Genomic DNA, 17353 nt, shown 5'->3' with positions numbered 1-17353 from the left:
AACTTAAGGATAATTTTGTGCAATATCGGTTGATTTCTGCCATACATCAACATAAATTACCCATAGGTGTACGTATGTCCTATCCCTCTTGAATCTCCCTCCCACGTCCCCTTGCTACATTCTTGTTTCTATGGATATATGAATAATAAAGACTGTTGACTAAAATAACATGAAAAGCTCCCACACACAAGTGTGCACACACACACTCCCTAATGCATCATTTGGGTCCACGTCAGGGTTGCCCTCGGCACCCGCTGCCCTGGGACCGAAGGTGAGCCTTGACACCTGCACTTTGTTCCCACCCTTGGCCTGCTGCCCGTGCCTCAGCAGCAGAGGGGCCCTGTCCCCGCAGATGCTGAAGTGATGGAGCCTCTTGTCTCCAGAGCCACGGGCATGAACACACCGTCGGTCGTCCTCTGGGGACACCTATGCTTCCACCTTCTGGCCTTTCCATTGTGTCCGTCCATTTCTTTTAACAGAATGTCCGTGTGATGACACAGGCTCCCATTACCAGCTCTGATCTGTTCTCAGTGAGAGTACAGCTTACCCTCGGCACTCTTTATTGGCCCTGGGAAATTTTGCTTCAGTACTTTATTGAAAGAAAGCAATAATCCTGTGATAAACATAGTTCAAAAGTAGACTGTACATACTTTGTCACATATTCAGGAAGTTCACAAAAGGTAAATAGGAAAATAGAATTATAACAATGAATTGTACAAGTAAATTAAAGGTGGAACCCACATGTAAAGAGACATGTTGTCTCTGTCTACTGAGATACCAGCTGCATAATTGTTGGGAAGTGTAGTGCAAAATAGCCATTAAAGGAGAAAGTCCTTGGGAAAATGGTGAAGGGCCAGAAGTACTTGGCTTTGCACTACGTACAGAAAGACATCTCCTGCCTTTGGTTATGCTCAGCGCCAAGAGTTAATAATAAATAGGGATGTTACTTGTGAGAGTGGGTTGTGGATGAAGCCCATGAGTCATTTAGAGCACGCTGTCCTTGAAATGTTTCTACCGATTATGCGTTAACTCCGTATGCGCTCTGCTGGCTGCATACTTTAAGCTCTTTGTTTCTGCTTCTATAAAAAAGCTTGACTGCAGAAATAAACTTGTCAGTATTTGCAAGAGACTGTCCAAGTGTCCTTCTTTCAGATTCGTCGCTTCCAAGTCCCAGGGAGAAAATCCCCAACAAGTGGCGCCATGAACAGGGACTTGAGAGAAAGGCTGAACAAAGCGATGAGCCCCTGCAGAAAGAGGTAAGCAGGATGGGACAACATAGCAGTAAAATTCCTTTCATTTCTATAATGCATCATTTTTTGAAACAAAACGGTGTTAATGTTTCAAGAGATCAGTTGAATGACTGCTATCATATACCAGTGGAACATAAGCCATGGTTCCCGGAGGAGGGGACACTTGATCTTGATGTACGGAAAAGGGTTAAAAATATTATTTTGCGAGCGTATCAGCAAGGGTTACATGGTCACTCATATGGGCTATCATAGAACAAATTGAAGGGCATAACATTGATTTGGAAGTAAAAACTATTCGATATTTACATGAATATGAGCTTAAGGAAGAAGATATGCAAGGTGCTTTGAAATATAAGAATGTTATGCTCAATCAGACACAATCCTTAGAAAAACAACTTAGAGACATATATATATACAGGATATGTCAAAACTGAAGCCACTTGGAACGGAGGTCATTTCATTCAACGGACAGCCCAAATCTAAGGTTTTTCCTTCTGCTCCGCCTGTAACAGCAATTGCTAACTTTGCTTGTACTAATCATTTCACTCCTCCTCGGGAGATGCCTGCTTGCACTTTTGCTTTCCCAGTGCAATTTAATCAACCTGCCCAAGACCAAAATACTTAGGCTAATCTAGATTTTGGCATGTTGTCTAGCTTTAAGAAAGCATGTACTCTGTATGGACCTACTTCTCCTTACTGTATAGAATTTCTCAGAGGACGGGCTGACTGTTGGATGCCATATGATTTTTTTCAAGTAACAAAGATGGTTTTAAATCCTCAACAATTACTGCAATGGCAAATGTGGGTTAATGATGAGGCCCAACAGCTGATGATTGACAAGCAATCTCATGGTAACCCTGCCAATTTAACCTATGATATACTCACTGGAACAAGAGCCATGGCCAATATGATTGCACAACTAGCTAATATTACCTCTTAGATGTTACATTTCATTAAAGAAACTGCCTGTAGGGCATAAGCAAGGGTTGATAGCACTAACTCTGATGGTTCATTTGTTAAGATTATTCAAGGACATGAAGAGGAATATTCTCAATTTATAGGAAAATTAAAGGATGCAATTGAGAAATCTATTAAGGATGCGACTTTACAAAATACTATTTTAAAACAACTTGCTTTTGAAAATGCTAATGAGGAATGTTGATCCGTGCTCAGACCTATTCGAGAGACTGGCTCTCTTATGGAATATTTGAAAGCATATAAGGATATCAGATCTATGTCCATAGAACAAAATTGGAAACCTTTAATGTACAAAAGGCTGCTAATGCCAAATGTTTTAACTGTGGGAAGCCCAGCCATAAGAAAAAACAATGCCGCATGCCAACACAGGCCAAAAAAAATAATACTACTTCTAATAAGAAGAGAACCCCAGGAGTATGTCCAAGATGTAAAAGGGGATTTCATTGGCTGAATGAATGTCATTCTAAATTTGATAAGGATAGAAACACTTTAAACCGCAATGCACAGCAAAAACAACAGGGAAACTAGTAAAGGGGCCATCCTCTAGCCCCACTACAAAAGGAGGACCTAGCGTTATGATGCTACAAGCAGCTACATCTAAGAGTGCTTGCATTGATATACCTAGTCCTTATGATATGGAACTAATAGAATTATACAACCCCCACAAAATTCCCACTGGATATTATGGCCCGATTCCACCCCAGGACAATGGGACTGATTTTGGGACGTAGTAGCTACACAATGAGAAGTTTAGTGGTATTGACCGGTGTTGTGGACTAAGATTATGAAGGGGAAATACATGTTATGGTAAATGTTATCAAAATGGAAAATGCATACTTACAAAAAAGGGGAATATTTTGCACAATTATTACTTTTACCATATGCCAAACCAATGAAGACATCTGATAAAGTTCGACAAGGAGGCTTTGGCAATACCAACCTTACTGCTGCACTATCCACCTTACTAAAGGAACATCAGAAACCCATGCTTTCTTTACGCATACGGAGAAAAAAATTCACAGGCATGTTAGATACTGGAGCCGACATTTCAATCATTAGAGCTGCAGAATGGCCCCTCGAATGGGGTAAGGTTATGGCTCCTTCTAGACTATTAGGAATGGATGAAACTGATGCCACACAAACTTTTGTCAGTGCATCCTATTTACAAGTGTATGGCCCTGATCAAATTGTAGCTTATCTTAAACCATATGTTACTAATATCCCAATCAATTTATGGGGACAGGATTTTCTTGAACAAATGAAAGCCACAATTTCTTTAAATGAACCTTTTTAATGGGGGCCATTGAGTTAACAACGCTGCCCCTTGATTGGGAATCTGATACCCCAGTATGGACACCTCAATGGCCCCTAACTAAAGAAAAATTGGCAGCTCTTATGCAATTAGTTAATGAACATTTACAAAAAGCTCATATAGAACCTTCATTTTCCCCATGGAATTCCCTTATTTTTGTAATAAAAAAAGAAATCAGGAAAATGACGAATGTTGATAGATTTAAGAAATGTTAATAATACCATGTCACCTATGGGGCCCTTACAACCCGGATTGCCCTCCCCTTCTATGGTACCAAAAGAATGGTCTGTAGTTATTATTGACTTACAAGACTGCTTTTTTACTATATCTTTGCACCCTAAACATAGAAAACATTTTGCCTTTTCAGTTCCTTCTATAAATCACATGGCTCCTGTTAAAAGATTCCAATGGAAGGTGCTACCTCAGGGAATGATGAACTCCCCTACCATTTGCCAATATCTCATATCTGTTTTATTACAACCCATTAGAGACAAGTATCCTACTGCGTTTATAATTCATTATATGGATGACATACTTCTTTCTATGGAATCTGAATTCTGTTTGCAACAGTTATATAATGAAGTTACTACTACTTTTCAAAATCATGGCCTGCTTGTAGCACCAGATAAAATTCAGTGGAAAGCACCCTTTAATTATTTAGGACATGTTATGGAAGAATCTAAAATCAAACCTCAAAAAACTCAAATTTCTGGGCAATCTCTACACACGCTGAATGATTTTCAAAAATTGCTAGGAGATATTAATTGGCTGTGGCATCTGTTGGCATCCCCACCTATGCCTTACAAAATCTATTTAAAATTTTAGAGGGATCCCCCGACCATAATAGCCCTAGGCAGCTAACAAAAGAGGCCAAAGAAGAACTGGCCTTAATGGAGAAATGCATTCAACAATCTTTTTTCAACTCAGCTAGATTATGATCAACCAGTTTCTTTATATATATTCCCTACTGAACATTCACCCACTGCAATTATAGCTCAGCATAGCCCAATAGAATGTGTATATTTACAAACTAAACAGTCTAAAAAAATTGTAGAATATATTGAGAAAATAGGGCACTTAATTGTGTCAGGAAGAAGCCATGTACAAACTTGGACTGGATTTGATCCATATGCAATACACGTTCCCTTGACAAAACAGGAATTGCAAATCGCCTTCCATTATAACCTGACCATGCAAATGGCATTAAGTGATTTTCAGAATGTTATCTCATTTCATCTGCCGAAAGGAAAATTATGGGACTTTCTACAATGTACTAAATTCATTGTAACTAATATCATTGCATCCCAGCCTATTATCAATGCACCCACCTATTTCATTGATGGCAACAAGAAAGGCAGAGCAGGGATTGTCAGCCCTGATATCAAAGAGAAATTACCCAACACCTATTCTTCAATACAAAGAGTTGAATTATATGCTTTATATGCTCTTTTGTCGCTTCAACCATTATCCTTCAACATATATACTGATTCCAAATACCTTGCTTCCCTTTTTCCTGATTTTGTTACCGCCTTTTTATACAACCTAGATGAAGAATTATATACTCTCTTTTCACAGACTCAAGCTTTAATTCGCTCACGTACAGAACCTTTCTTTATTGCACATATATGTGCTCATTCAGGTTTACCTGGCCCTCTGGTCACAAGAAATGATGCTGTTGACAGGCTCATAGCTCCCATTTTTACATCTGCCAATGATGAACATGCTAATCTTCATACCAATGCTAACAGATTGCAGTCTAAATACCATATTCCTCTCACTGAAACACGACATATTATTAAAACCTGTGTTGTCTGCACCCCTCTGCACTTATGAACTACAATTTCAGGAGTTAATCTCCAGGGGCAACAACCTAATTCCCTTTAGCAATCTGACTTCACTCACTGCTCCTTAAAGAAAATTTTCTTTACTTTTTGTCTCAATAGATATATTTTCCAACTTTATCTGGACAGTACCTGTCTCTTCAGAATCCAATAAACACGCCATTCCCACACTCTTACTCACCTTCCCCATTATGGGGATTCCTTCTGTCTTGAAAACAGACAATGGACCTGCATTCACCTCGCATTCATTTCATTCATTTTTATCAGAATGGAACATAACACACATTACAGGAATACCCTATAATCCTCAGGGGCAAGCCATTATTGAAAGAGCCCACCGCACCCTAAAACTCATTTATGTAAACAGAAAGGGGGAATATGGAAGAGGAGATACACCAATATAGTATAAGCAATTTAATCAGTGGCTGCCAGGAATCTTACGACTCCTAGGCAAGGGTTATGGTCTTGTCATTGCAGATGGAGAGCAAATCTGGGTTCCCCTTCACCATGTCTGCTACCGAGAAGGACCCCAAGACTGGACTCCCTCGGGAAGTGATGAAGTTGACGCAAAGGGTCTCATCAATGACCCTGGAGGAGCCAATGAGGAAACGCCATCTGAATCCTTACCCGACATGGGCTCAAGTGAAAACATGACTTATCAGACTGAGCGGACACTGAAGAGTACTGGAACTCCTATGACTCCAGATAAGCTATTTCTGGCAATGTAAACTGTTCTGAAGGGCAGGAGGAACATCATAATTGCTCCTGGTTTAATAGATCAAGCATTGGAGGCTTTCATAAATCTAAGACAAGTTTCTTGACTGATAAGGACATATTGCTGAATTGGTATAATGGGGGCTTATCACCCCCACGACCCAGGATTGTCATCCCCAATGTGGGGCCAGAGCAATGGCACATTTGGAAAATTCCAGCAGCCTTAGAGCACTTCACTAGTGTTTATGGGACTATGGGTGTGTTTCGTCCTTCTAATTATACCTTCCTATCTAATAGTACTGGCTATATTCAATCATGTGTTCACCTTCCATACTTGTTTATTGTAGGGCATTTTGATATTGACTTGTCAGCCAAGATTGTCAATTGTACTGCATGTGCATTGTATACCTGCCTTAATCACACCATTTCATATCACAATGCTAGCATTGTGCTAGTTAAACAAAGATCTGAGTTATGGCTTCCCGTAAACTTAATTGATCCTTGGACTGATTCTATATTTCTTTCTGTATTGTTGAAAACTAGGCTTAGGCAATCTAAGCATATCATTGGGTGGATTATTGCAGGCATCTTAAACCTTATCTCCATTGTGACTGTAGGAACTTTGTCTGGTATGGCTTTACGTAATTCTATACAAAATCATGATTTTATCACTGCTTGGCACAAAGACTCTCATGATCTGTGGACTTGACAAGCTCAAATAGATCAGCAATTACAAACATGAATTAATGAGTTACAAACTGTGATTATCTACTTAGGAGATCAAATGCAGCAACTGACTTTCCAAACACATATACGCTGTCACTGGAATTTTACTTCTTTTTGTCTGACTAACATGCCCTATAATAGCACTGAATATCCTTGGAATAAGGTTAAGGCGCATTTGCAGGATCTCACAAGTAACTAAAATTTAGACATCAATTTGTTGAAACAACAACTTGCCAATTTTCAAGTTAGGGTACCTAGAGAATTGTATAGCACTCAATTCTATGATACTTTAACCAAAACCCTATCGTCTCTAGACCCTAGAGCTTGGCTTTCAGGAAGCAATATTTTTATATATGTATTAATCACCCTGCTCTTTTTGTCCTTGATTATGGGATATAGAAGTCTCTACTCAAGACTCCATGCCTCCCACAATGGAGTCCAACTAGCTGCCGCTGTGCTTAATTTAAAAACAAAAGGAGGATATGTTGGGAAGCATAGTGCAAAATAGCCATAAAAGGAGAAAGTCCTTGGGAAAATGGTGAAGGGCCAGAAGTACTCGGCTTTGTACTACAGACAGAAAGACATCTCCTGCCTTTGGTTATGCTCAGTGCCAAGAGTTAATAATAAATAGGGATGTTACTTGTGAGAGCGGGTTGTGGGAGAAGCCCATGAGTCATTTAGAGCACGCTGTCCTTGAAATGCTTCTACGGATTATGTGTTAACTCCGTATGCGCTCTGCTGGCCGCATACTTTAAGCTCTTTGTTTCTGCTTCTATAAAAAAGCTTGACTGCAGAAACAAACTTGTCAGTCTTTGCAAGAGACTGTCCAAGTGTCCTTTCGGGTTCGTCGCTTTCAAGTCCCGGGGAGAAAATCCCCAACAATAATAAATATCGCACCATGACCTGAATATATCTCTTGATGGCTTTTTTAATGTGCTGCTGAAAAAGTAAAAGTTACATTTGCCACTTCTACATTCCAGAATGGCTATGTCATCACAATCTAAAAATGTACACCTAGGTCCATTCTTTAAACATGTTTACAAACAGGTAAAAAGATGATTTACATAAAAATAAGGCCTTTGTCAGAGCTGCACTACCCTGTCTGTCTCAGAAGTGGCACCTTCACTGTCCAGCTCCATGGCTCCGCAGCAGGTGCAGGGCATTGCAATTGGTTCCTGAAGAGTCTCTCTGGAGAGGAGGGATCCGGGTCCCCAGAGAATAGGTTATGGGAGAGATTTTCATCATCTTCTAGTCATCCTTTCAGCCCAAATTTCATTAGAAGCTCACATTTAACAACCAGTACGTTTAAATCACTTCACGCTGCAAAAAGCATTTCTTGCTAGAAAAAGTACAATTTAGGCCAGTTCTTAAAATCCAACAACAATTGGTTGAAATAAGTTTGCTTACCTCAGAGTGATTGTTGGAGACCTTGGTTACATCATGCACACCGTGTCATGATGATTTTACAATCACAGAAAAACCTCATCTCTCATGGTTTAACATTTAACAATTAAACAAGGATAATTACAATAAATACATCATTTACAAAAGCCCTATATTTGTTCATAGGCTTTATACAGACAAGCACTACAGCACATTCATTTGAAAGACTGAAATCAGGTATCAGAACATGAATTGATCTGAAAGGATATTCATAGCCTGAATATACAAGAAAAAGTAAGGAATTATATAAATGAAGTCATAAGTTTACATAAATATAAGAAACATTAAATCCTAAAATATTTTCTCTATGGTATTCATGAATTTTTCACTAATTAAAAACCCTGTAATAAAATATCTTCAGGTCCATGTAACAAGTATTAACACAGTAAAGATTGCGTTGAGTTCAAGATGTAGTCTTTTGTATAATCATCTGGAGAATTAATGCAGGTAAACTGGAAACAAACACACAGATGAATCAGACCTGGGACGGCAGGTGGTGCCCAAGCCCCTGCCCCTCCAGACACCCCTCCACCCCATTCGGGGCTTCAGCTGCTTTGAGAATTCAGAGAAACATGGAGGACCAAGCAGATCAAGGAGAGAACTCTGTGGCTGACTTTATTCTGACATATAGCTAAAAGCTGTTGTTAAAAAAAAAAAAAAAAAAACTCAAAAGCCCAATCCAGCTTTCTAGCTGAGACGTGAACAGGACAGAGCAGACAGCCTCCTGCCCTCAGAGCGGCTCGAGCAGGGCTGGGCCCCAGGGCCAGACCCACCAGAGGACCACCCAGAGCAGCACCTGTAAGGGAGGGTGGCCCTTCAGCAGCGGCCGATCCCCAGATGCTGGTGCACCTCCGTGTGAAACGCTGGCCTCCACATGGAGAGGCCCAGGGCATGGCAGCCTGGTGAACCCTGACTCTCTGGGTCCTGCTCCCTCAGAGAACGTGAACGCAGGGTGTGGGTAGAGGCACCGCCAATGAGGGAGGGAAACCCGTGCACACTGACGCGAGGGAACCTCTGCCTTACTCTCACCACTCCGATGGCAGAGGGGCGCCAGGGTTACACTCTCTGCTGCTGAGGGCTCTCCCAGGCCAACCTCCAGAGACCCGCTGACACTCCACTCCCCGGGGCGTGGGTTCCATGCCCCCGAGGGACCAGGCGGGCCTGTACTCACCACGAAGCTCAGCAGGAGCAAGTCCTGACTGTAGTGGAATCCAGCCTCTGCGTTCCCGCCATGCTGCCCAGTCCCACTAGCGTGGGAGGAAGCATGCAAACATAGAGTGCGGTTAGTCGTGCAATGTCATACGGGGCACGAGGAGACACACACTCACACCCACAGTGGCACCCACTCCTACTGAGGGTCTGGGGAAACCTCTAGAAGGTGGATGAGCCAGAGAGAGCGAGCCAGTGGGCTGCCACATGGTGGTCCCTGCCATCCGTGGGGGGAAGACGGTCACACTAGAGCAACAACCGCACGTTCAATGACAGAAACGCCGTCATGGGGACAGCTACTCCTGGTGAGCAGCTGCCAGTCTCTCCTTAGACCTACGGATTCACAGAGCTCCAGATTCACAGATTTGACACAGTCTATTGTTATAAAGTTTTACACTTACTTCATTCCCTCAGCTGCCAGCTTTACAGGAAGAGGTATGAGATGACAAGACCACTATCAAATGTGAAACCTCGAGTTCAGACGAGATCAGGCGCGTTCAGGATGGTATGGCCAGAGACGGAGACGAAGGCGGCTGCCGCGGGGTGCCCTAAGAGCCTTTCCCTATGCCTCCCTTTTGCTGTGCCTCCCTTTCGCTCTGAAATGCCGGTCGGGCCAGGCGGCCACACCTCTCCTCTGGGAACGCATGCTGTACTTGAGCCACACGACCTGGGACTGGACTCCAGCCTGCCGACGGCACCATGCCCCCCAGCACCGCAACCCCAGGCCAGCAACTGCTGGGACCCCCCAGGGACCGGGCGAGCAAGCTTGCATGCGGGGCCTGTGGGGTAGGCTGAGGGGCTCTGAGGTTTCGGTGCCCTCCCACCCGGGGCCTCTACAGGCCTGTCTCTGCTCCCTCGTCCGCTGAGCAGGGCCGCCCCCCATCCCGTTCGCTTCTCAGGGCCACGCGGACCCGGAGGTGTATGGCTTCGGGGCCGAAGCCGCCCGTCCCCCCAGCGGCCCACAAGCCTCTGAGCATCCTGCCGGCCTAGGCGCAGCCCAGCCTGGGCTCTGAGCGCCCATCTTGCCCGACACCTGCCTAGTGCACAAACCCACCAGGAGCCACGTAGGCACGGTGGACCTGAGAGGCTTAGCCCCGCCCCTTCGTCCTACCGAGGCACCCCCTTGCCCCCACGCCGCCCGCCAAGCACTCGACCTTCCTGAGAAAGAAGAGGAGCCTCAGGCAGGCACACGGACAGACACACAGACACTCACATGCACTCACGCGAAGGGAGACAGCCTGCCGGCGCAAGCTCCTCAGCCAGAGCCATAGCACCTGTGACAGGCCGGGGCCAGAGGAAAGGATGGGCGGCTGGGTTTCCAGAAAGACAGAGGCAGAAATACACGAAGCTTCTGAGACCAACTCCAAGACTGTGAGAGGGAGATACAGATAGATAGACATCTACCACACACACACACACACACACACACACACACTTGAGTGTGATCCTTGGAAATATTTCTGTTTGTAGTTGCTGGGTTGAGCCCAACTTTTATGCGACCCATGGACTGCGGCCTGTCAGGCTCCTCTCTCCGTGCCATATCCCAGGCAAGAATACTGGAGTGGGTTGCCATTTCCTTCTCCAGGGGATCTTCCCGACCCAGGGATCAAACCCAAATCTCCTGCAGGTGGATGCCTTGCCATCTGAGACAGGATACTGCTAATTCCCTAGTCAAAATACAAAGAAAAGAGCTCGTGTTCTACTAAGTGGAAAGAGGATTGAAGAAACGGAAGGTGTCCTTTGTTGGTATCTTTGAATCTTTATTTAGTTTTCGTTTATTTTTACTATTATAGCTACTTGAACAAGGCAAGGGAGAAACCCCAGAATTGAAAAGCAATTGACCTTTTTCAAAGAAGCATGTGGCAGGTTAAGCTCTCTTCATTTTTTAGAGGTGGTTAAAGGCAAAATCTTTATTCAACACATATGACTGTGGTGAACTTTATTTCAAATCCCCATGATGAATCCCTAAGACCTCCAGGAAGAAAGGAGTAGAGGGGGAGACAAAAAGAACAACCCTTCCCCTTGGTGCCATCTCAACCAGCTGCTTAGTTCCTTCATCTCACGGACTACTATCTGGGATTATCTGGTTTGTCTGATTCTTGTTTGGGGGACCGTTTCTAGTCACAAGGCTGTAAACAGTTGGGTGGGGGGAAGCCCTTCTTTCCATTCCACATGAGACCCAGTGGACAATCCAGGCCCTGTCCACTGCATTCAGTCTGTAGCAATAGAATCACTGGTGATGCTGGTTAACAAGGCATATTCCTGGAATCCACTCCATTCGCTACTGACTGTTTGTGGTGGTGGTCTGCAAAGTATAACTGCAAGCTTTCTTGATGATTCCAAATCACACCAAAGTCTGAGGATGATGAAAGATCTTCATATTTCTGGAAGAGCCACACACCTACAGAAGGAACCACAAGACTTGCCTGAAATGGTAAAGGTATAAGTACTGGACTAAACATTGGAAGGTCTCCACCTTTGCTATGTAAGTCAAAAGATCTTTCTTTGAAATGAAAATGGATAATACTGAAGGTTCACATTGTGCTAGAGCATTTTAAAAATGCTAAATGGTAGAAATCTGCTGTACGAGTTCCTTGAAAGCAAGCACCTATATTTTTGGATATGTCTTAATGCCTTAGATTGTGCCTTGAATATAGTGTACACATCAACCCAGGAAAGGAAAGAATTGAATCACCAAATATACAAAGAGATCAAAAGTGCCGAGCCAAGTGACACCTTGAGGCTTCCAAGAACTGTTCTGTCTTTCACACACTAAATAAATACTGAGCACCAACAATGAGCTAGGAGGCATGTAATAAGTTTCTGGTAATAGAATGCTGAGAGAAGTAGACACAGAGTTCCTGCTTTCACTGAGACAAATCTAATGATAAATCACAGGCAGATACTTTGAGAACTTATAGAGGGGCCTCATCCCTCAGAAAACCTGGGTGTCAGGGAAGGCTTTTCAGAGTAACGATTGAGTTGGGATCCATAGGTTGAAGCAACGTTAACCACGGTTGAGATGCAGGAAGAATTTCAGGCAGAGAACATAGCATCTTGGAAGGCTATGTGACAAGGGAAACTTAGGACACTCCAGAAATGAAAAATGCCCTACGGGATGGAAGCCAAAGAATGCAGAGGGCATTCCAGTGAAAAAATATCAGAGAAGAACGTGGGGAGCAAGCAATGAAGGGATTTGGTCATATATTCAATATGATGGGAAAATACAAGAGCAGTTGGAGCAGGGAGGTGATAGCATTGCATCTGCATTTCCAAAAGGTCATCTTGCTCCACATCACTAATGATTGGAGAGACTCAACTCCAGATTACAAGGAGGGACCACTTCACATGAGTCCAAATGGTCCTCATTGCAGAGTCTGTCAATAACAAATGCTGGAGAGGATGTGGAGCAAAGGGAACTCTCCTCCCCTGTGAGTAGAAATGGGAGTTGGTACAGCCAGTAGGGAAAAGAGTATGAGGGTTCCTCAAGGAACTAAAAGTAGAAGTAGCCTATGCTTCAGCAGTCCCACTCCTAGGCATAGATCCACCCAAAGTATAAGTCAACAAGATAGATGCCCTGATTGGCCTCATCTATCTGTGCATGCACGCGCGCGGGCCCAGGCACGATTGCCTGCGAGGCTGGGGGTGCGGCGGGGGATGGGGGTGGGGCTGCGGCTGGAGCTGGTGCAACCCCCAGGATTGCCTGAGGCATGCCAAGTTAGCCCCTGACAGAGACCCGAAGGCAGGTCCTCTGGTTTCCTGGAAGCCAAATGCTAATGCGGAGGGGCTCGCGGGCCGCGGGGAGTCAACCCAGGTCTGCAGCAGGAGTCCGGGCCCCTGCCACCCACTCCCCCCGCCCCGGGAGGGGCTGGGGCTGCGGGGGGTCCAAGAGTTGGGACGCGGGGCGGGGGCTAAAGGACCTCTTCTGGTAGGCAAAAAGCCTCCAGCGCCCGGTATTCCCAGGTGGTCTCCCATCCAAGTACTAACCAGACCCGAACCTGCTTAGCTTCCGAGATCAGAGGAGATGGGGCGCCTTCAGGCTGATATGGGCAGAGACGGAGGCGCCTGTCGCTGGGCGCCCTAAGAGCCTTGCGCTGCGCCTCCCTTTCACTCTGACCTGACCGTGGGGCCAATGGGACCCACCTCTCCTCAGGGGCCACGCGCTGGACTTGAGCCACATGACCTGAGATCGGACTCCAGCCTGCCGAGGCCGCCACGCCCCGAACACCACAATCTCAGACCAGCAACTGCTGGGACGCCCCAGCGGCTGGTCGGGCGTGCCTGCGTGCGGGGCCTGGGGGTTTGGCTGAGGGGTGCGGAGGTCTCGGCGCCCTCCCACCCCGGGCCTCTCCAGGCCCGGCCACGCTCGCCGAGCGGGGCCTCCCCCCGATCCCATTCTCTGCTCAGGGCCGCGCGGCCCCAGAGGTGTCCTGTTTCGGGGCCCGCCGCCGCCCGCCCCCTGCGGCCCGCGGGCCTCTGAACCTCCTGCGGGCCTAGGCACAGGGCAGCCAGGGCCCTGAGCGCCCATCTTGCCCGATCCTGCCAGGCGCCCAAACGTACAGGGAGCCACGGAGGCGCAGTCGACTGGAGCGCCTCAGCCCCGCCCCTTCGTCCTACCGAGGCACCCCCTTGCCCCCACGCCGCCCGCCAAGCACTCGACCTTCCTGAGAGAGCAGACGAGCCACAGGCAGGCACACGGACAGACACACAGACACTCGCATGCACCCACGCCAAGGGAGACAGCCGGCCGGGGCCAGCTCCTCAGCCAGAGCCATAGCACCTGTGAGAGGCCAGGGCCAGAGGAACGGACGGGTGGCCAGGTGTCGGGAGAGACACAGGCAGAAATACATGAAGCTTCCGAGACCAACTCCAAGATGGCGAGAGGGAGATACAGACAGACAGACACCCACCACACACACACACACACACACACACACACACTTGAGTGTGATCCTTGGAAATACTTCTGTTCGTAGTTGCTGGGTTGAGCCCAACTTTTCTACAACCCATGGACTGCGGCCCATCAGGCTCCTCTGTCCATGGCATTTCCCAGGCAGGAATACTGGAGTGGGTTGCCATTTCCTTCTCCAGGGGATCTTCCCGACCCAGGGATCAAACCCGAGTCTCCTTCGGGCAGATGCCTTGCCATCTGAACCAGGATACTGCTAATTCCCTAGGCAAAATACAAAGAAAAGAGCTCGTGTTCTACTAAGTGCAAAGATGATTTAAGAAACAGAAGGTGTCATTTGTTGGTATCTTTGAATCTTTATTTAGTTTTCTTTGATTTTTACTATTAAGGCTACTTGAACAAGGCAAGGGAGAAACCCCAGACTTGAAACACAATAGACTTTTTTGAAAGAAACATGTGCAGGTTAAGCTCTCTTCGTTTTTGAGAGATGGTTAAATGCAAAATCTTTATTCAACACATATGACTGTGGTGAACTTTATTTCAAATCCCCATGATGAATTGCTAAGGCCTCCAGGAAGAAAGGAGTAGAGGGGGAGACAGAAAGAGCAACCTTTCCCCTTGGTGCCATCTCAACCAGCTGCTTAGTTCCTTTATCTCATGGACTACGATCTGGGCTTATCTGGTTTGTCTGATCCTTGTTTCGGGACCGTTTCTAGTCACAAGGCTGTAAACAGTGGGGGTATGGGGGGAAGCCCTTCTTTCCATTCCTCATGAGACCCAGTGGACAATCCAGGCCCTGCCCACTGCATTGAGTGTGCAGCAACAATATCAACGGTGATGCTGGTTAACAATGCATATTCCTGGAATCCACTCCATTCACTACTGACTGTTTGTGGTGGTGGTCTGGAACCTATACCTGGAAGCTTTCTTGATGATTGCAAATCACACCAAAGTCTGAGGATGATGAAAGATCTTCACATTTCTGGAAGAGCCACACACCTACAGAAGGAACCACAAGACTTGCCTGAAATGGTAAAGGTATAAGTATTGGACTAAAAATTGGAAGGTCTCCACCTTGGCTATGTAAGTCAAACGATCTTTCTTTGAAATGAAAATGGATCATACTGAACGTTCACATTCTTCTAGAGCATTGTAAAAACCATAAATTGTAGAAATCTGCTGTACGAGTTCCTTGAAAGCATATTGATGGATATGTCTTAATGCCTTAGATTGTGCCTTGAATATAGTGTACACATCAACCCAGGAAAGGAAAGAATTGAATCACCAAATATACAAAGAGATCAAAAGTGCCGAGCCAAGTGACACCTTGAGGCTTCCAAGAACTGTTCTGTCTTTCACACACTGAGTAAATACTGAGCACCTACGATGAGCTAGGAGGCATGTAATAAGTTTCTGGAAATAGAATGCAGAGAGAAGACACAGAGTTCCTGCTTTCACTGAGATGAATCTAATGATAAATCACAGGCAGATACTTTGAGAACTTATAGAGGGGCCTCTTTCCTCACCAAAACCTGGGTGTCAGGGAAGGCTTTTCAGAGTAACGATTGAGTTGAGATCCATAGGTAGAACCTACGTAAACCAGGGTTGAGATGCAGGAACAAGTTCAGGCAGGGAAAATAGCATCTTGGAAGGCTATGTGACAAGGGAAACATAGGACATTCAAGATATGAAACATGCCCTATGGGATGTAAATCAAAGAGTGCAGAGGGCATTCCAGTGAAAAGACATCAGAGAAGAATGTGGGGAAGAAGCAGTGAAGGGATTTGCTCGTATATTCAATATGATGGGAAAATACAAGAGCAGTGGAGCAGGGAGGTGATAGAATTGCATCTGCATTTCAAAAGGTCATCTTGCTCCACAACACTAATGATCGGAGAGACTCAACTCCAAATTACAAGGAGGGACCACTTCACATGAGTCCAAATGGTCCTCATTGCAAAGTCTGTCAATAATAAATGCTGGAGAGGATGTGGAGCAAAGGGAACTCTCTTCCACTGTGAATAGGAATGGGAGTTGGTACAGCCAGTATGGAAAAGAGTATGGAGGTTCCTGAAGGAACTAAAAGTAGAAGTAGCCTATGGTTCAGCAGTCCCACTCCCAGGCATAGATCCACCCAACGTATAAGTCAACAAGTTAGATGCCCCATTTGGGCACATCTATCTGTGAGTGAGCACGCATGCACATGGGTGATCACCTGCGAGGCTGGGGGTGGTGCAGGGGGCTGAGGCTGGGGCTGGAGTTGGTGCAACCCCCAGGATTTCCTGAGGCAAGCCAAGGGAGCCCCAGATGGAGACCCGACAGCCAGTAGTCTGGTTTCCTGGAAGCCGAATGAAAATGCGGAGGGGCTCGCGGGCCACGCGGGTGCAACCCAGGTCTGCAGCGGGAGTCGGGCCCCCGGCCACCCACTCACCCCACCCCGGGAGGGGCTAGGGCTGCGGGGGGTCCAAGAGTTGGGACGCAGGGCGGGGGATAAAAGACCTCTTCTTGTAGGCACAAAGCCTACAGCACCTGGTATTCCCTGGTGGTTTCCCATCCAAGTACTAAGTACAGTGCAGGCCGGACCCTGCATAGCTTCGAAGATCAGACGAGATTGGGAACCTTCAGGCTGATATGGCAGGAGACGGAGGTGGCTGCGGCTGGGCCCCCTAAGAGCCTTGAGCTTGGCCTCCCTTTCGCTCTGTCCTGCTGGTGGGGCCAACGGGCCGCACCTCTCCTTGGGGGTCGCACACTGTACTTGCGCCGCATGATCCGCGACCTGACTCCAGCCTGCCGACGCCGCTATGCCTCCGAACATTGTCAACCCCAGGCCAGCTACCGCTGGGACCCCCAAGCGTCCGGGCGGGCATGTCACCCTCTAGCAGGGCTTGCTTAAATTAAAACCATCATAAATTAAAGACTTCAAAAGTTGTGCTCATTCAAGCTGAAAGGGAAACCAGGGCAAAGTAAACAA

The 17353-nt window shown here is 46.1% G+C and overlaps 3 pseudogenes; 1 reads left to right on the top strand and 2 right to left on the bottom strand.

The window, feature by feature from the left end:
• LOC147349945 (ankyrin repeat domain-containing protein 26-like) overlaps positions 1 to 17353 on the bottom strand; it is a 510210-nt pseudogene that overhangs the window by 403692 nt on the left and 89165 nt on the right.
• On the top strand, positions 6091 to 7729 carry LOC147349951 (endogenous retrovirus group K member 6 Env polyprotein-like; annotated as a pseudogene).
• On the bottom strand, positions 13412 to 13530 carry LOC147349950 (5S ribosomal RNA; annotated as a pseudogene).

This window comes from Bos grunniens, chromosome 21 (genome assembly GCF_055505025.1).
Source record: "Bos grunniens cultivar Pamir isolate PY7600 chromosome 21, Bosgru_T2T1.0, whole genome shotgun sequence".
Lineage (NCBI taxonomy): Eukaryota > Metazoa > Chordata > Mammalia > Artiodactyla > Bovidae > Bos > Bos grunniens.
Note: the sequence above shows the minus strand (reverse complement) of the source record. Positions and strands in the feature narration are given on the sequence as shown.